Source organism: Triturus cristatus, chromosome 4_1, assembly GCF_964204655.1.
Source record: "Triturus cristatus chromosome 4_1, aTriCri1.1, whole genome shotgun sequence".
Classification (NCBI taxonomy): Eukaryota; Metazoa; Chordata; class Amphibia; order Caudata; family Salamandridae; genus Triturus; species Triturus cristatus.
Genome location: NC_140585.1, coordinates 891,454,360 through 891,474,375, shown reverse-complemented (window position 1 = coordinate 891,474,375; position 20,016 = coordinate 891,454,360). Strand labels below are relative to the sequence as shown.

The window sequence follows — 20,016 nt, the reverse complement described above, 5'->3', positions numbered from 1 at the left end:
CTCTTGAGTCAGATATATCATTTACAGAAATATCTAACTCTTTGAATCTTCTTAAAAAAGAGAAAACTCCGGGTCCAGATGGTTTTACAGTACAATTTTATTTACATTTTTCAAACTTACTACTCCCCAAATTTTTGCATCTTTTCCATCATTTTTACACTATTGGTAAGGCCAAGAGTACATTTTTGGAAGCCACAATATGCTTAATCCATAAAGTCGCGACCCTAAACTTAGTAAGAATTACCGTCCTATATGCCTGGTTAATGTTGATTTCAAAGTCTTTGCCAAATTACTTGCTCTGTGTCTTGAACCTCTTTTGCCTATTCTAATTGAACTAGAACAATGCGGCTTCGTAAAAGGTAGACTAACATCTGATAATTCTCAGTTGTTTCTTAACGTTCTTAATAAAGCTTCAACTCTTTCCTATTCCTTAGCTGCAGTCTCTATCGATGCAGAAAAGGCATTTGATAGAGTTGAATGGTCTTTTTAATTTAAATCTCTTCAATGGCATGGTTTTGGTCCCAAATTTATTTATCTTATTTCCTTACTTTATAAGAATCCCAGTGCTTCCGTTTTAGTTAATGGCCTTATTTCACAATTCTTTCCATTGCAAAGAGGTGTACGTCAGAGTTGTCCCTTATCCCCTCTCTTATTTGTTTTATCCATTGAACCCTTTTTATCTCGTATCCGTCAAAACGCTTCTATATCTGGGTTTCATTATGTCATTTGAAAATATCAGTTTATGCAGATTATATTTTGCTTTTCATTTCCAATCCTGAAACCTCTATTCCCTCTTTATTGCAAGAATTCTCAGATTTTTCTATGGTCTCTGGCTACAAAATGTATCCTGATAAAACAGAAATTCTGCCCATTACCAAATTTTGCTTTAAACAACATTTTGATTTGACTGGTTTCCGATGGAACAACTCTAAAATTAAATATTTAGGATTTTGGTTCAATAATTCCATATTGGATTAGATTAAAATCAATATGAAGCTTTTGATCGTATATCTAAACTCCTTTCCTCTTGGAACCTTCTTTTTCTTTCTTGGCGGGGTCAATGGTCAAGATGATGATTACCCCATTTTTTCAATGCTACCCATTCGCATCCCTTCCATGTATTTTTTTAAAAAACTCGACTCCCTTCTTTCTAAATTCTCATGGCATGATAAGAAACCTAGAATGTCCTTGAATCATCTTTGAAAACTAAAATCTATTGGAGGAGTAGAATTTCCTGACTTCAAACTCTATCATAAATCTTTTTGCCTAAAGCAGGCATCTAAATGGCTTATTACAGACATCTCCCCTTTCACAGCTTTATGGGTTAGGGTGGAACGTTCTCTGATTGCACCTTTTTGAAAATTAAATTCTTGCATTTACTGCAAAAGTAACTATCACATCTCTTCCACTGTTTCATCACACATGCTCTCTATTAAAATATCATTGTCAACCAAAGATCTCTACTAGGGAATCATTTCTACAATCTCCTCTCTGGTATAACCACCTTATTACTATTCAAAATAAACATTGGAAATCTTGGAGATTCTGAGGAATAGTTTGGGTTTATGTTATGTTCGACGGCATGACTCCTTGTTATTTCCCTTATTTTCAAGCTACTTATATGTGTCCGCGCTCATTTTGGCAGAAATTTTCAATACTTCTGGAGTTAATCTTGGATTTCTTTTATTGCCTTCCTTCTGATATTTCTACATCCTCAGATGATCCAATTTAAAAATGTTCATATTTATTTCCAAAAGCTTCCTTGATCTACAAACATCTCTTTATCCCAGACCCTGTTTGATCTAAAACTAATTTAGAATTGGCCATGTTTAATTTATATTATACGCCAGCAAAGATTACAAAGTGGAATGCTGGAAGGGGGATGAGTTGTGCTAGATGTGGTTTATATGGGGCGGATTCGATACATATGTTTTTTTCTTGCCCCTCGCTCCATCAACTTTTTGTAGATATTGAACGCTTTATGGTACGGTCTCTGGGTATTTCGACTTCTCTGACTGCACATCTTGTTTTGTTTGGGATAGAACATGGTACCGACCCGGGTAGGAAATTGGTACTACATAGAGGCCTAAAGTTTATATGTATGGCGGTTTTGAGGTTATGTATAACATCTCAGTGGCTTGATCACCAACCTCCGTCATTTGTCAGCTGGAGGGCTAAGCTTATTTCATTTTATAATCTGGAAACCGCCCTTTATAAACTAAAAGGCAGGGCAAGGAAGAAATTGGGGGCTGCAATATGGGAGCCGATTACTAATTGGGTATAGTAATATACTTTAATAATTAGTATTGGATGTATGTTTGTAAATTATTGATCATCTATGTTGCATTATGGCTCTATCTGTGTATATGTCCCTGATTTACTGTGGTTTTTTTTTATGTTATGAACTTTGTTTAAGTATTTTTGGCCTCACTGAATTGTACAAAAAAAAAAAAAAAGAATTGGCTATGGGAGAGGGATTTGGGTTGTGTGTAGAGCGTCGATTTCTTGAACAAAATCTGGGCAAGATCATTAAATATTTCTAGATCTGCATCTACTACTCAATCTATGATTTTTCTTTATCATAGGTTGTATTTTACTCCCCTATCAATAGCTACATTTTCATATATTAATAATAACTCCTGTTAGCCCTGTAAATGCCCTCAAGCTGATTTGTGCTATCTTTTGATTTCCTGTCCCAATGTAACCTCCTTCTGGGTGAACATATAGTCTACTATATCCAAACTTTTTAAGTGAAATATCCCTTTATCCAATGACATTCTTTTTGCAGGAAGTCAGATAGAATCCTTGGGTTTGCCTGTCCACAAACTGGGTTTATTTAACCTAATGTTGGCTCTAGCTTTTCAGCAAATCACACTAAATTGGAAATGCTCAACTAATCTTTCAGTTAAGGCTTGGTGGAATAATGTTTGTCACTATAATGGACTGGATATTGCTTTTGCCTCCTCCTACAATCCACTTACTAATAGAGACTTATATTGGTTACCATTTTCTAATTATTTAAATAATGTTGCAAGAAGGCATCTTCAAAATGTTCTGAAAATTTTAGTTGTTATTTTCTCTGCTTATTTACTCTGTTATTTCTCAACATTATATCGTTTTTTTAGGTAGATTAACAATTTTGTTCTTTATTATTATTGAGTAATAATACGCGATCTTCAGTTGTAGAATTGTATTCTACCCTCTTTCCCCTCCCTCCATATGAAAATGTCAAAATGTAAAATGCTTTCTACTTTGCTTAAGTTTTAAGATAATTTGTGTGGCTTATTCTCTGTAACTGTATTTTATTTCAAATAAAGCTTTTTAAACTTAAAAAAAAAAAAAAAAAAAATTAATGACCTGACTCTTTTCATCTCCTATGATCTGTCTCAGTTACATTTAGGATAGCCGTGTGCTTTATAAATTATATACATAAACATTATCTTTTATTTTTTCAATATTGTGAAGTGTCAAAATGTGTTCAACCTTGACAGAAGAAATATAGAACGTTTTATATATTTAGGTAGCGTGCTTCATGTACTCTGGTAGCATGTGTGTGGTCTTGTGCTTACATTTAAAAAAAAAATCACTATGTTGAAGGAGCTGTAAACATCATTTTGTATCATTTGCTCACTGAATTTGATAACAATGATTGTAAAGGGAAAGTCCAGGACTGTATACACACACACCTGAATCAAAAAGCAAGTTGTGCATGTAAGTTTAAGCTACATACCAGAAGCATTTTTACAAGTGCAAAACCAATTTACAGCTTTAGTCACGCTGCAATTTTAGTGCAAGGAAATCTACTCACAGGCGTGGAGAATGGACATTACCGGGGTGAAATGAAACGCACAGCGAGTATGTGTGCACCCATGAACTGACAAGTTTGTAGGTATTCATCAACTCCTCTCCAACCATTTCCCACCATTGAAAAGGTTGTAACTTTACTCCTGACATTGCCGTGAGTAAATCTCCTTCCAGGGTGGGAAGGAAATCAGAACACTCCCAAACATAGACATACAATGCATTGTATGTCAGGCTCTGCTGTTACTTCTGGCCTAGCTTTTTAGCGCGTCGCTCCTCAGCGCTGTATTTTAACTAAATGTGCTTTTTACTAGCGTTTATTTTTTCTTGTGCTTTGCTGCTTGGCCTGGGGGCAAGGGTCTCCACTTACCTGCATTTAAAGAGTTGATGCACCGCCGTTTTGGCGGGTCCGGGTCCCGAGGGGGCATATCTATTCAACTTTGGCCGCCATTTTGGATTGGGGCTGTTGGCGCTTTTGCGGGCGCCATCTTAGAGCGTCCTGACGCTCGCTTCAGTCCAGGGGATGCCTATTTAAGGCGGACTCGTGGGGTCTGACGGCGGTCAGGCTCTGCTGTTACTTCTGGCCTAGCTTTTTAGCGCGTCGCTCCTCAGCGCTGTATTTTAACTAAATGTGCTTTTTACTAGCGTTTATTTTTTCTTGTGCTTTGCTGCTTGGCCTGGGGGCAAGGGTCTCCACTTACCTGCATTTAAAGAGTTGATGCACCGCCGTTTTGGCGGGTCCGGGTCCCGAGGGGGCATATCTATTCAACTTTGGCCGCCATTTTGGATTGGGGCTGTTGGCGCTTTTGCGGGCGCCATCTTAGAGCGTCCTGACGCTCGCTTCAGTCCAGGGGACGCCTATTTAAGGCGGACTCGTGGGGTCTGACGGCGGTCAGGCTCTGCTGTTACTTCTGGCCTAGCTTTTTAGCGCGTCGCTCCTCAGCGCTGTATTTTAACTAAATGTGCTTTTTACTAGCGTTTATTTTTTCTTGTGCTTTGCTGCTTGGCCTGGGGGCAAGGGTCTCCACTTACCTGCATTTAAAGAGTTGATGCACCGCCGTTTTGGCGGGTCCGGGTCCCGAGGGGGCATATCTATTCAACTTTGGCCGCCATTTTGGATTGGGGCTGTTGGCGCTTTTGCGGGCGCCATCTTAGAGCGTCCTGACGCTCGCTTCAGTCCAGGGGACGCCTATTTAAAGTCGTCCTCTCCGCGCAGCGGGAACGCGCAGCTGGGACGCCGTCGCTTTGCCGGAGTCGTGCCAGAGTCCTGCCCGTCTGCGCCCGTCCGCGCTAAGGACGCGCGGGACTCTGGCCAGGCCCTGCTGGTACGAGGTGCGGTTGGTTATTTCCAGCCATGTTGACATACTCTTGTGACACCCTGCGTGACCTGGGACGCCGGACTGCTGGCTGTAGCTTACCCCTCCTACATCCATTGGACGGTCCCTATCATTGTGCTGGCTGTCAGTGGTTTTTGGAGCAAGCTACTTCTATTGCCCCCACACGTCCGGTGGCAGCCGTTTGCTACACCTGCCCGGAGCATGTTCTCCGCATTTTTAGTTTTAATGCTAGGTCTCTGGTGTCACATTATCAGGCAGTATTTGACCTGTTGCAGGATGCAAGCCCGGACATCGTGGCTATCACCGAGACATGGCTGAAAGACGAGGACGCAGCCATTATTAATCTGGCATTCCCCCCTGACTATACAGTCCGTACCCTTAATCGATCTTCTAGGGGAGGGGGAATTGCCCTGGCTATTCGTTCTAGTCTTACTTGCTCCTGGACCGCACTGACCATTGCGGGATGTGAAAGTGCGTTGTTTAAGATTCTGGTTACTCCACACTTCTCACTCTCGGGGATGGTGGTCTATCGTCCCCCAGGGAGCGAGGCGGCGTTTCGCGCCGCTTTCCCGGATGTGGTCAGCTCCTTGGTGGTGGGGTGTCCCAATTTTTCGATTCTGGGGGACCTTAATCTCCTTTTCGATAGACCCAACCTACCCGCGGTCAGTGGCATTCTCACGGATTTGGAGGCCTTACAGTTGCTGCAGCTTGTTCAGCAGCCCACCCACATCGGTGGCCACACGCTAGATCCCTTCTTCACTAATTTGACAGATGCTTCTGTCACTGCCGTCTCGCCCCTGGGTTGGACTGATCACTCTTTGGTCGCCATTAGTACCCCTTTATCAGGTAGGACTGTCATCCCTCCTGCTAAGCTGATCGTAAGGCGGCACTGGGGCAAATTACGGTTGGAAGATCTGCACCGTGTCCTCGCTGCAGAGCCATTAGACCCGTTTGTAACTGTTGATTCAGGTTACGATGGGTTCTGCGCGTGGATCTCCAAAGCGCTAGATGCGCTCATTCCACTCACCGCCTGTAAGACCAGTGCCAGAGAATCTAGCCCATGGTACGATGGCGCCCTACGTGCGCTCAAGGGCAGTTGCAGGCGCGCAGAGAGGGCTTGGCGGAAGGCGTACGATTCGGGGAAAAAAGCTATCTATCTCGCCTCCGTCAAAGTATACCATCGGGCTGTGTGCCGTGCTCGGGCATTGTATTATACTGCCGAAGTCGGCAACAGCTCTAACCCCTCAAACTATTTTCAAATTGATGAAGGATCTTCTAGCTAAGCGCCCCGATGCTCCGACGACGGGCTCTACTGCTCATTGTGAGGCTCTTGCGGTGTTCTTTCAGGAAAAGGTCCAAAACATCTATATGACCTTTCCATCCACAGGACCCCCAGTTGAGTCTCCGATTTCCATCTGTGGAGACACAGCCCTGCACTCGCTTCCCCTGTTGACATTGGAAGGGTTTAACATCTTGGCAAAGCAGGTGAAATCTGGGTCCCCCGCCGACCCTCTCAGTTCGGCTCTCTTTAGAGATGAGTCGTTCGTGGGTCGGACCGTGATACACTCCCTGATCAACATCTCGTTGGAGTCGGGCACGGTCCCCCGTAGCTGGAAGCGGGCGATGGTTTCCCCCATCCTAAAGAAGCCCTCACTGGACCCAGACAAGCCTGAAAACTATCGGCCTATCTCTTTGCTTCCCTGGCCTACCAAAGTAATGGAGGCCCATGTCAACAAAGTTCTCTCGGCCCACCTCATCCAGTTTAACATCTTGGATCCCACCCAAAATGGCTTCCGTGCTGGTCACAGCACGGAGTCTGCCCTTCTCTCCATGGCTGAACACCTACGCACAGTGATGGATGCGGGGCAGACAGCGGCGCTCGTTTTATTAGATCTGAGCGCCGCGTTCGACACCGTGTCCCATCCTATCCTGTTGCATCGCCTGGAGGAGGTCGGGCTGGGTGGCTCTGCCCTCCAGTGGTTTCGCTCTTTCCTGAACGATCGTTTCTTTAGCGTTGCGCTGCCACCGTACCAGTCCCAATTCCTTCCTCTGAGACAGGGGGTCCCGCAAGGCTCCTCGCTGAGTCCCACGCTTTTCAATCTGTATGTGAGACCGCTGGCTGAGATCGTCAAGCAATGGGACATGACTATGGTCTCGTATGCTGACGATACTCAGCTAGCGGTGACTATCAGCGGGGATGCGGATCGGGATGCCCCCAGGTTTCAGAGTGGACTTAGGGCGGTGGCAAGCTGGATGAAGAACAACTGTCTCCAGCTCAACGCGAAGAAAACCGAGATCATGATCGTTGGCTGGAAGGCGGAACTGTGGGGGGACAAGTGGTGGCCCATTGAACTGGGGCCGGTCCCTCTCCCGGTCACTGAACTTAGGAATCTGGGAGTGTGGATGGATCCCGCTCTCAGTTACGAGGGCCACTCGAAGAAAATCGCGGCCGGCTGTTTTGGCATCTTGCGGTCGCTGAGGCCCATTCTTAAGTTCTTTGACCGTGGTACCAGGCAGCTGATAGTCCAGGCCACGGTATTATCTCGCCTGGACTATGCCAGCTCGCTTTTGGTAGGGACCAACATGGCGGAGACTACCCGCCTTCAACGAGTGCAGAATGCCGCGGCTAGAGCCATTGTAGGCTTACCCCGAAGGAGCTCTGTCTCAGGTGTCTTGAGATCCTTGCATTGGCTCCCCATTAAATCACGCATCCAGTTCAAGGTGTTGTGCTTGGCGTTTAAGATCTTGAGGGGAGTAGGTCCGCCAATTCTTGCTGACCTCCTGTCGTGGTATGTTCCTTCCCGCGCTTTGAGATCGGGAAGCCAAGCGCTCGCGGTGGTCCCCCGATACAGGTTGTGTCGGGCTGGTGGTCGCTCTTTTCGGGTGAGGGCGGCTGAACTCTGGAATTCCCTCCCAGTGGACTTGCGGCTACTGACTGACCTCTTGGCCTTTCGCAAAGCTCTGAAAACGTTTCTTTTTTAAATAGATCTTTTATCTGTGTTGTGTTTCTGCTATCTGTTGCACATTGCCTGCCATGCGCCAGGACGCCCCTTAGCTGGGGCAGCTGTGCGCAATACAAAAGTGCATAACATAACATAACATAACATATAAATGCAATGGCATTTCTCCATGCATAATTGTGTACTATGCAGAGTGATACATGTGGACGTGCCTCTGCATTCTGCAATTACTATTTCACACAGACTCTATGAGTCCACCTTCTTAACAGGTTTCACCTGGAAAAATGTTGCAAATCACCTAAATTAGTAAGTCTACACCCATGTGGGGTTGTGAACCTTTCATGTAGATTTACTAAAGAATTGGTCATACAATATTTGGTGTAGGCAGAGCGAATTGGCAAACAGAGGTATGGAATATTTTAGTATTAAAGAAATGAAGTAAATGAGTTGTAGTGCTACATACGGGATGATTGTAGCAAAGTGGCCAGGAATTAAATGGACTTTCAAAGAGCACTTTGTTATTACTAGCAGGTGATCATTCTAAAGAAGCAATGATCAAATGGCCGCACAGACTAAAGTGTTTCAACATCTATAAAAAGAGTTTTCTTTAAAGTGGATGCCAAGAATGAATAAAGCACTTACAACATTAATTCCTCTGCCTGAAATCTGTCAGCAAAGGGTCTTGAAATTATGTGAATATAAAATCGATTCCACTACATTTTCTATCCCTCTCTCTGTCTCTTCAGTCCCCTGACCCTCTGAGTGCCTACCTGAGTACAGTCTGTGTCTATTTTCTGTGGAAGTGCATGAGTGCCTGTAGGCTTTGGTGTATGCCACAACCTCTATGTGTTGTGGACATGGATATCTGTCTCTCCTACGCTTTTCTCTTGCAGTCTACTATTCCTACCGCCTTGTCAAGCCCTGATTACACTGTTAGTCCCCTCTCCCCCCCCCCACTTGGCTTGTACCACTTACCTCTTAGGCCCAATCATTTTCCCTAATACAGCCTAAATTCCTTGCCTGCTTTCTCCTTACCAACAAACATTTATAAGTTGATTCCTAGTTACTATTCCTTTTTTGGGGAAGATGATTCAATTCACATGGTATTTTCCTCTTTTAATCTCCCTTTCACTTCACACTCTTGGCATACCTTGTTCTTTGAAACACTATGGCGTTGTATGACTCTATATGTGCAAACAATATAACACAGATCTGTGTGCACATTGATAATAGCCCAAGTAATAATGTGGTATGCTTATTGGAAATGCTAGGTTTACTGGTGGATAATATATGTGTACCTGATCAATATACGTGCAGTAAGACTACGGCCCTCACTATGAGTTGTGGTATTTTACCTGGATTGTTAACTGTGGGTGAAATACTACAGCTTGTAATTTCAAGTGTCTCCGGACCTAGAGGTCGCAAATTCCATACCCGGTGATTACAGACATGGAGACACACAAGTCTTTCAGATGCTTTAAGGCCAGGAGCTGTGGAAAGCAGCATTGGCCAGCCCCTACGCACCTCCTGAAGCAGTCCAGGAGAGCAGACAACACTGGACCTCCACCCCTACCCCTTCTGCAGACAATTTCCACCAACACAGATCAGGCAGCAAAGGTCAGCGGTTTTCTCCCTGGAATCGGGAAAAGCCACACAGTAAAGAACTCTGTATCTCCAGGTCCGCACAGGGCCCATGTTTTTTTTCTCATTTCATGGAGAAAACTCATAATATTGGGAATTTGGTGTAGAAATATGGTCCTGAATGACAGATTCCACCTGGAATCCAAGCCCCAAATTCAAACCAACTCTTAATTAGGCCCATGTCATTAACTGCACTATGAGCAACATTAATGGGCACTGACGGAAGAAATATTTTCATGGTGACATTATGTATACTAATGGGCAAATGTAATTCGCACTGAAGGGAAGTAATATGATCTCTAGTATGTACAGTGAAGAACAAAGATATAGTTTAGTCACAAAAAGTACCTGACGATTTATTATGAGCAAAGAGCAAAAGTTTGCTTGCATTTCTTTGGCCACAAAGCTTTATTCAGAAACTGGACCTCGCATGGCAGACCAGAAAAGGGCAAATCAGTGTCTGTCACCCAGCCACCACTGTGATGGGGCAATCTTGTAGTGGACGTTTCCGCTGAGTCAAGGGTTTCAGGCATCAAAGCCAGCTGAGGCACTGCAGTTGGAATCCAAGTGGTTAACCTCTTAATGGGATAGAGCAATGGCAAATCTGGTAAACAGGGCTTTATCATTTCTTTGGTGAATGCCTTACATCCACCAACCTCCAAATGTCCCTCTGAACCTTGATTGGATATTTTCTGCTTATAAATTCAATTAAGCCAATTTTGCTCCATTCTGACACCAAAGTAAAGATAACCTTCTTAGCTCAAACACACATTGTATATATCCACTACAGCCCTGACCTGGTCTTTGACTATTGCACCGCCAAAGTCATCAATGCTTTGGTGGAGATAAGTTCACGCTGCTTGAACTGATCGTATCGGACTTTTAATTATATTGCTTTTACATGCTGGGGGGAATTAATCTGAATTTGAAAGTAAAGAATTTGACTCATGTTTTTTAGGCAAAAGTTGTGTTAGAAACACGCTGCATCCGTCTTCTTAAATCTTAAATCTGCACTTTCACTGCACTCCTCTTTTGGGAGTCAGGACGTCCATCTTTGAGGCGTCATTGAAGGTCGGTTGGCAGGCACGAGTATTTAATGTGCCAATCAACGTGGATGTGCACAGCTAGAGTGCCGCTGGTGCGCCAAAGGCACACTAAAGGCAAGCCCAGCTGCGCCCGCCCGGATCCTGAATGCGGCCAGCGCCAGCCACACTGCCTGAAGTCAACCAGGTATTTCCATGACATTAGACATTTTTAAATCATTCAATACGGTTTCCCACAATTGTGATACCCATTTATTGTCTACTAAAATGATGGGCCGAAACTGAAGAATTGAGCTTAGACCCATTACTAAACTACCAACCCTCCTAACAATTGTCCACCAGTGAAGTCCCTAAGCGTGGGGCTTATTAATGCATGCTCCCTATGTAAACATGACCTAATCATTGACTCTCACCTCGACTTTCTTTTCATTACAGAATCATGGCTCAAACAGTGGTGTAACCCAGACATTGCACGGGCCCTACCCCTAGGATATACTTTTGTAGACAGGACAGAACAATGATACGGAGAGATGGACTTGCAATCATTCACAGAGATGCATTCCAATGTGTAAAATTTGACTTGCTTCCTCTGAAAGGGACAGAAAGCCTTGGTTTCTGTTTTAAACTTAATGGATAGCAGGAGGGCTCATATATTGCCCTCCTGGCCCTAGCTCCGACATCTTAGAATCCATAGGGGACACATTAGGCCCTTTAATTCCTCGGTACTCCAGTTTTACCCAATTAGGAGACTTTAACCTCCACCTTGAGAGTAGATACGAACCTGAAGTAAGAAGCTTCTTAGATACATTGGAGACTCCCGGACTCAATCAGTTGGTACTACTACCCACACACTGCGCAGGGCATATCCCTGATGGGATATGCTCAAATCTTCTTATCTTTACAGTTAAAACTCCTATGCCTCAAGCCTGGTCGAACCATATACTAATCCTGTTTAGTATTACACTGCCTAGAACTAGCCCGCACTCCACCCCTCTAATATCCACCCGATTAAAGCATGCAAATGGACCAAGCTGATAGCCAACCCCGATCTGCCTCCATTCCCACACTATCAGGTAACACCCCTGAAGACGTACAGCGCTTTGAGTCTTGGATCACCAAGGTCATCGACAAACTAGCCTTGCTAGCGTTAATGAATAAGAAATGAACTTCCAAGGTCTCAGCCCCTTGGTACACCCAGGAACTCTTGGACTACCATCTTTACTGTAAACAGCTGGAGCGGAGATTTAGAAGAGCTTATAGAACAGAAGACCTAGTCCAATTTAGAGCAGCCCTCAAAACCTACCATCCACAAATTAAATCAGCTAAAAAGGACTATTTTTCTAAGCAAATAACAGATGCCCAACAAGATCAAAAAGCTATTTTCAAAATTGTTAATTCTTTCCTACTTTCTAAATCTCCAGACAAGGACATCCCGCCATCTCAGTCCCTATGCAACCAGATCTCTTCTATCTTTGAAGAAAATAGTTCAGCACCACGCCAACAGCTCCCCTAGATCTAAAGATTGTCTCCTCCTATCCAGCACCATTATTTCAGACATTCCATAGTATCAGCCTGAATCAGTCTCGCCAAACAATCATGGCATACAAATCTGGGCCCCCTTTTGACGCTTGTCTGCCTGCTTCCTTCACGTCATTATAAACACTGTTATTCCAGTAATCAATAATATAATTAATTCTTCACTAGCTACAGCTGAGGTTTCTGCAAAATGGAAGTTCGCAGGAGTCAAACCACTTCAGAAAAACAGGCTGCAGATCCTCCCACCCTCTCGAATCTCCGTCCAATCTCTCTACTACCTACACTAGGTAAAATTGTCAAAAAACTGGTTAATAAACTGTTAACAAACTTTTTAGAAGATGCCAAGATCTTGCACCCCCACCAATCAGGTTTCCGCCCTAAACACTACTGAATCAGCACTAGTAGAAATTGATGATACCCTAAAATGAATTCTTGACTCCGGGAAGAATGCGGTACTGATCCTGTTGGCTCTATCAGCTACTTTTGATTCCATCTCTCATGACATACTATTTCATTATATGAAAAGCTAAGGCATATCTCATATGGCCCTAGCATGGCTGACCAGCGCCACGCGCCTCCGGCCCCTGAGACCTGGTGAGGAGCTCCCCGTGTGGCAGTTGGGAGTCCGCTGGGGGCCTTGTCTGTGTGAGGCCCAGGTCAGACCAACCAGCTGCATTGTCTATGATGCAGCTGCACCGCACTCGTGGGCAGTTGGGATCACTCTGCATGTGTGGGACCTAGCAAGGTTCCCTGCCGACATGAGAGGTATACGTGCCCCCGTGCCTGCTCATACCTTGGGGGATTTTCTTTGCAGAGACCTCGACGGAGGCCCCTCTCCTGGGATGCATTGCCGCATCACCTATAAAACAAGCGCAAGTGCACTGTGGCTCTCGTGTTGAGGGCAAAAGTGGGTAATTCCTGGACCTCATTCGTTGTGGTGCCATTACTGGCCCCAGTTGGAGGATGGAGGTGTTTCTCTCGGTGTTTTAGCCATTTATACTACATTTTGATGCCCTGATGTGTTAATGCATGTTGTTCTTGCCCTATATGGTCAGAATAACAAGTACTGTTGTTTCCAGAAACTGCATAAAATGTATAGTGATGGTGTGAGGTGGTGTTATGACTAATTTGTTCGTGATGTTTTCTAACGCGTGCAACCTATGAGTGTTTACTCTATGGCACCACCTATGATATTGTGACCATTGCCTAGTTGGCAAAGTAATTTATGATCTATGTATAGTTATGACAATTGCCTAGTGGCAAAGATATTTATCTGATTGTGGTCTATGTGTTTTATATACAATATGCGAGATATTTTTATAGAACCTGGTGTGGAGTCTCTTCGGTGATGTATTTTGTGTGTTACTGGTGTGTGTGTGTTGCGCAAACACTTAGCACATTGCCTCATGGATAAGCCTGATTGCTCTGACAAACTACCAAGGTGGTGAGCAGGGGTTATCTTGGGTGTGTAACTCCCTTCCCTTGAGTAGAGTGGTGGGTTCTGCCTGGCTTAGGTGCATACCCTAGCCAACCAGAAACCCCATTTCTAACAACCCTTCCCTGGGAAAGAAGACCTCCTCTCTTCTTCTCCGTTCTGATTAACTGTTTCCCCCAAGAGTGTTTGTAGTCGTTTTTAAAAGGTTGACAGGCTCTAATTGGTGAGAATACACCTGCCAATCAACCTAAATCTCTAACACTGTCCCTGCTTAGATGTTTCTGTTTTGTAACCTAGTTCTGTTATCAGGCTTGAGGGGAATGCCACTTAATATCAAAATCTATCAATCAACAGAACAGAGAGTTTTTTTATTTAAAGAGCAGGCAGTGATATACACCAGGAAAGAACAGGCGCAAAGAAGGTAAGAACAGGAACAAGATGGAGAAAGCAAGGCATCCCTTACGTGTACAAACACGGAATGCAACCAATAACTGGACAACCACTTGGCTGTGCACAAGCAAGATTCAGAGCTAATCACAATGATGGCGAAACGCAGTATCTCCAAGCGGATTATTCTTACAGTCACTCTCTTCAAATAAAATAGAAAGGGGCCAAGTAACTGGTTCTGTATCTGCCACTACGGCACAGACAAGGATTGCATTTCCATACACAAAAACCTGTGGGACCGGACCATCTGAAAACACAATGGAGATTTCAAAGCAAATAGCAAAATCTTACAAGTAATCTCAATTTAATATTACATGTATTATAAAAACAAAGCAAAGAGTGGAGATTGCCTCCTATAATCCAGAAACCAAACACTGTACAAAAGCAATACAGATAAACACAGATGAGAAAAAACAAAGCACACCGGTGAAAAACCTAAAAGCCGAAGAAGAATACAAGGCAAGCAGCAGAGAACAGAGTGCTATAAGTGAGAAGCACCACAATGGAAAAGAAACAGAAACACAAACACGAGACAAGAAAGACCGATTGACAAAACTCGAAACAGAAACTACTAGCAGAACAAGCACCACATACAAGAGAAAGGTATTTAGGGGTGGGGAGAGTTGTCGTAGCGCCACTACGCGGAGTTCCACTGAGTTATGGGAAAAATCTGTGGACAGGTGCCCACGTCCTGCGGCCAGCCGAGGATCTGTGTGCCCGGGAAGGGGGTCCCTCATGCCCACGCAGGCTCCCAGATTTCCCCAGCCTGGCTGGGTTGAGAAGCAGGGACCGGGCCAGGGGCCTGGGTTTCGGGCAGGGCCTGGAGTGTGGGAGCCCCCGTCTGCGGCCTGCCACGGGTCCGTCTGCCTGGGACAAGGGTCCCTGGTGCAGAGCCCCTGAACCCTCCAAAGGGCAGATGGGAGCCCTCCTGCAAAGGCTCGGGCGGGCAGATGGGCGCCCTTCGGGCCCGGCCATCTGGTCGCGGCTTTCCCCTCGGCCATCTGGTCACGCGCAATGTTTTCCAATGGGGCGACCAGATGGCCGGGCTGCCCTGGAAGTCCCGATGAGGGTCAATTGTCTCCCCGATCCCAGCCAGGGCTCCAGGAGGTCGGGCGCGTCCATGCCTAGGTTCCCCTAAGTCTTGCCGTGCGCATGGGTTACCAGAAAGGTGGGTACCCGTCCTCCGTATTACTAGGGACAGGGTACTCCAGAACCCCTCTCGGCCTAGCGATCCTCAGCCGGCAGCCGAATGGGCCAGGACGTCCCCCCAGCCCGGGTTCCGTCCTCGGTCCTGCCGCATGGGAGGGTGCCCGGGATGGGGTCCCGTGGGCCGGAGGAGGCTGACCCTGTGTCTCTGGGCCTGGGGGCCCCGGCTGGGTCCAGGGACCCACCAGGCCCGGGGTGGGTGCTCCAGCCCTGTGCCCTGTCTCCCGGCCTGACGCTCTATCAAAGACCCGAGTCGGGGTTCCGTTGGACCCGGGGAGCCTCCACCTGCTTGTCTTTGTTCAGGAGCTCCAGGGGCCCCAGGGAGAGTGGCCTCCCCATCCTGGGCTCTGTCTTCGGTCCTGCCACATGGCAGGGTGCCTGGGATGGGGTCCCATGGGGCTGGGGAGGTTCCCCTGCGCCTCTGGGCCTGGGAGCCCCAGCTGGGTCCAGGGGCCCGCTGGGCTACGGGTCAGGTGCTCCAGCCCTGGGCCCCGTCCCCCGGCCTGCTGCTCTGCCAATTGCTCGAGACGGGGTTCTGTTGTGCCCAGAGAGCCTCCACCTGCTTGGCTTGGTTCAGGAGCTTCAGGGGCCCCGGGGAGGGCGGCCTCCCCACCCCTTGCTCCGTCCTCGGTCCTACCACATGACAGGGTCCTTCGGGCCCGGGGAGGCCTCCCCTTTGCCTCTGGGCCCGGACGCCCCACCTGGGTCATTGGGCCCCACCGGGTTCCGGGTCGGTTTCTCCATCCCTGGGCCCCATCCCCCAGCCTGTCGCTCTGCCAAAGGCCAGAGATGGGGTTTTGTCGTGATTGGGGAGCCTTCACCTGCTTGGCTGGGTTCAGGAGCTCCGGCCTGGGCCCCTGAGGGCTCCAGGGAGGGCGGCCTCCCCACCCAGGGCTCTGTCCTCAGGCCTGCCGTGTGGCAGGGTGCCCGGGACGGGGTCCCACGGGCCTGGGAATGCTCCCCCTGCGCCTCTAGACCCAGGTACCCCGGCTGGGTCCAGGGGCCTACCGAGTTGAGTGCTCTAGCCCTGGGCCCGTCTTCCAACCTGCCGCTCTTCCAGTAGCCGGAGACAGGTTTCCTTCATGCCCGGGGAGCCTCCCCCTGCTTGGCTGGGCTCAGGAGGACCAGCCGGGGCCCCACGGGGAGCGGCATCTCCATCCCGTCTCCGTCCTCGGTCCTGCCGCGTGACAGGATGCCCGGAATGGGGTCCCACGGGCCCAGGGAAGCTTCCCCTTCACCTCTGTGCCCAGGAGCCCCTGCTGGGTCCAGGGGCCCGCCGGGCCCCGAGTCGGGTGCTCCAGCCTTCAGCCCCAATTCCCCGGCCTTCCACTCTGCCAAAGGCCTGAGATGGGGTTCCGTTGTGCCCGGGGAGCCTCCCCCTGCTTGGCTGGGTTCAGGAGCTCTGGCCGGGGCCCAGGGGCCCCGGGGAGGGCAGCCTCACCACCCCGGGCTCCGTCGTTCTGTGTGGCAGGGTGCCCGGGATAGGGTACCGTGGGCCCTGGGAGGCTTCCCCTGTACCTCTGGGCCCGGGAGACCCGGCTGGGTCCAGGGGCCCTGCCGGGCCCCGCGTCGGGTGCTCCAGCCCTGGGCCCCGGCCTGCTGCTCCATGGGACCGGGGTCTGTTGGTCCCGTGCAGGCCTCCCCACTTCGCCTGCTTGTCAAGGTGTCCGCGAGCCCCGGGTTGGAGGGCCCGTCGGCTCCCCCTCGCAGCCCCCATGGCTGAGGCCCAGCTGGGTTTCCAGGCCTCCGGCCCTCCATGCCCCCGCCCCTCTCACTCTTTCTTTGGGGCACAGAGTGACCAGATGGCCTCCCTTTTCGAGCCCGGCCATCTGGTTGCGCCTTTTCCCTCGCCCATCTAGTCGCACCTATCTATCCCCTCGGCCATCTGGTCGGGCGTAATGCTTTCCAATGGGACGACCAGATGACCGGGCTTCCCTGGAAGTCCCGATGAGGGCTCATTTGCTTCCCCACTCCCAGTGAGGTCTCCAGGAGGTCGGGCACATTCGAGCCTTGGGTCCCCTATGTCACCTTGTGTGCACGGATTACTAGAAAGGGGGTCATTTTCCTCTGGATTACTAGGGAGAGGGTCAGTCAGACCTCCGTGAGGTCAGGTGATTCCGAGACAGGGGAAGGCAGAACCCGGGCCTGCCGGCCGGGGCCCCCAGGGGCCCAGGTCCGCACCTGCCTCTCAGCCCCTTCCCGAGGGTCCTTTCCTCCGAGCCTGCTCAGTCAGACCTCCGTGAGGCCTGCTGATTCTGAGACAGGGGAAGGCAGAACCTGGGCCTGCCCGCCGGGGCCCTCAGGGACCGAGGTCTACGCCTGCCTCTCAGCCCCTTCCCGATGGGCCTTTCCTCCGAGCCTGCTCTCCCCGGGAGCAGGCAGGGATGCGAAGCCGGCATCCCCCGCGCAGGGCGGCCTTCCAGGGGAGGCACTGGCCATACTCTGATCGGTTGGGCACTCTTGGTCCGTTTAGAGATGGATTGCTTGGCCAGCCTCAGCTGTTGTTTCAAGCAAAGAGCTTCTACCCCGCATGGACCGTCTGACTTGAGCGCCTGTCACCTGGCGGGAGGCCCTTCACCCTCCCCAGGAGAGCGAAGGCAGAGTGGCCCTGGCATCTCGTACCCCCCAGTGGTCTGACCCGAGCGGATGGGGTCGGGTGGCGCCAGGCCCTCGGATGCTGCTGACCAGCAGGTCCATAGGCTCTGTGCACCACGGCATCACTCCTCTCCGCCCAGCGCATTTCCACAGCAGCTCGGACCAACTGTTCCAAGGGGTGCCGCCATCGCCAGGCTTCAGCACCCCTGCGTCTCGCTCAGGCTGCGACTTGGCCTGCCTCTCCCTTCCGGGGGAGACGGCTGGGCCTGCCGGTGCCCATGCAACCGCACCTCTCCACCCCTCTAGCGAGCCCTCCCACCCAGGCGTGTGGGCTCCTTCCGCTAGCAGGCTCCCAAGCGGGAGGGGTGTACGAAGGTTGCGGGTCGGGAAGATGGGCACGCGGCTCCCAAATCCACACTGTCTGCAGGTGCGACTACCTGGTTGATACTGCCAGTAGCATATGCTTGTCTCAAAGATTAAGCCATGCACGTGTAAGTACACATGGCCAGTACAGTGAAACTGTGAATGGCTCATTAAATCAGTTATGGTTCCCTTGATCGCTCCATCTGTTACTTGGATAAGTGTGGTAATTCTAGAGCTAATACATGCCGACGAGCGCTGACCTCCCGGGATGCGTGCATTTATCAGACCAAGACCAATCCAGGCTTGCCCAGCCACTTTGGAGACTCTAGATAACCTCGGGCCGATCGCACGTCCCCGCGATGGTGACAATACATTTGGATGGCTGCCCTATCAACTTTCAATGGTACTTTCTGTGCCTACCATGGTGACCAAGGGGAATCAGTGTTCGATTCTGGAGAGGGAGCCTGAGAAACGGCTACCGAATCCAAGGAAGGCAGCAGGCACGCAAATTAGCCACTCTTGACTTTGGGAGGCACTGACGAAAAATAACAATACAGGACTCTTTTGAGGCCCTGTAATTGAAATGAGTACACTTTAAGTTCTTTAATAAGGATCCATAGGAGGGCAAGTCTGGTGCCAGCAGCCGCGGTAATTCTAGCTCCAATAGCGTATATTAAAGTTGCTGCAGTGAAAAAGCTTGTAGTTGGATCTTGGGATCGAGCTGGCGGTCTGCCGCGAGGCGAGCTACTGCCTGTCTCAGCCCCTGCCTCTCGGCACCCCCTTGATGCTCTTGACTGAGTGTCCTGGAGGTCCGAAGCGTTTCCTTTGAAAAAAATGTGTGTTCAAAATACTTCAGCTAGGAATAATGAAATAGGACTCCGGTTCTATTTTGTTGGTTTTCGGAACTGGGGCCATGATTAAGAGGGACGGCCTGGGGCATTTGTATTGTGCCGGTAGAGGTGAAATTCTTGGACCGGCGCAAGACGAACCAAAGCGAAAGCATTTTCCAAGAATGTTTTCATTAATCAAGAACGAAAGTCAGAGGTTCGAAGATCATCAGATACCGTTGTAGTTCCGACCATAAACAATGCCAACTAGCAATCCAGCGGCATTATTCCAGCAGCTTCCGGGAAGCCAAAGTCTTTGGGTTCAGGGGGGAATGTGGTTGCAAAGCTGAAACTTAAAGGAATTGACAGAGGGGTACCACCAGGAGTGGAGTCTGCGGCTTAATTTGACTCAACACGGGAAACATCACCTGGCCCGGACCAGGAAACGATTGACAGATTGATAGCTCTTTCTCGATTCTGTGGGTGGTGGTGCATGGTCATTCTTAGTTGGTGGAGCGATTTGTCTGGTTAATTCCGATAACGAACGAGACTCCTCATGCTAACTCGTTACGTGACCCCCAGCGGTCGGCGTCCAACTTCTTAGAGGGACAAGTGGCGTTCAGCCACACAAGATCGAGCAATAACAGGTTTGTGATGCCCTTAGATGTCCGGGACTGCACGTGCGCTACACTGAACGGATTAGCGCGTGTCTACCCTTCGCCGCCAGGTGCGGGTAACCCGCTGAACCCCGTTCATGATATGGATTGGGGATTGCAATTATTTCCCATGAACGAAGAATTCCCAGTAAGTGCGGGTCATAAGCTC

The 20,016-nt window shown here is 48.8% G+C and overlaps 1 protein-coding gene and 1 pseudogene across 2 annotated transcripts in view; one reads left to right on the top strand and one right to left on the bottom strand.

Annotated features, from left to right (window-relative positions):
• LOC146855741 (NACHT, LRR and PYD domains-containing protein 5-like) overlaps positions 1 to 20,016 on the bottom strand; it is a 376,900-nt gene that overhangs the window by 89,715 nt on the left and 267,169 nt on the right. The window lies entirely within an intron of this gene.
• Positions 18,436 to 20,016, top strand: part of LOC146855744 (18S ribosomal RNA) — a 1,781-nt pseudogene continuing 200 nt past the window's right edge.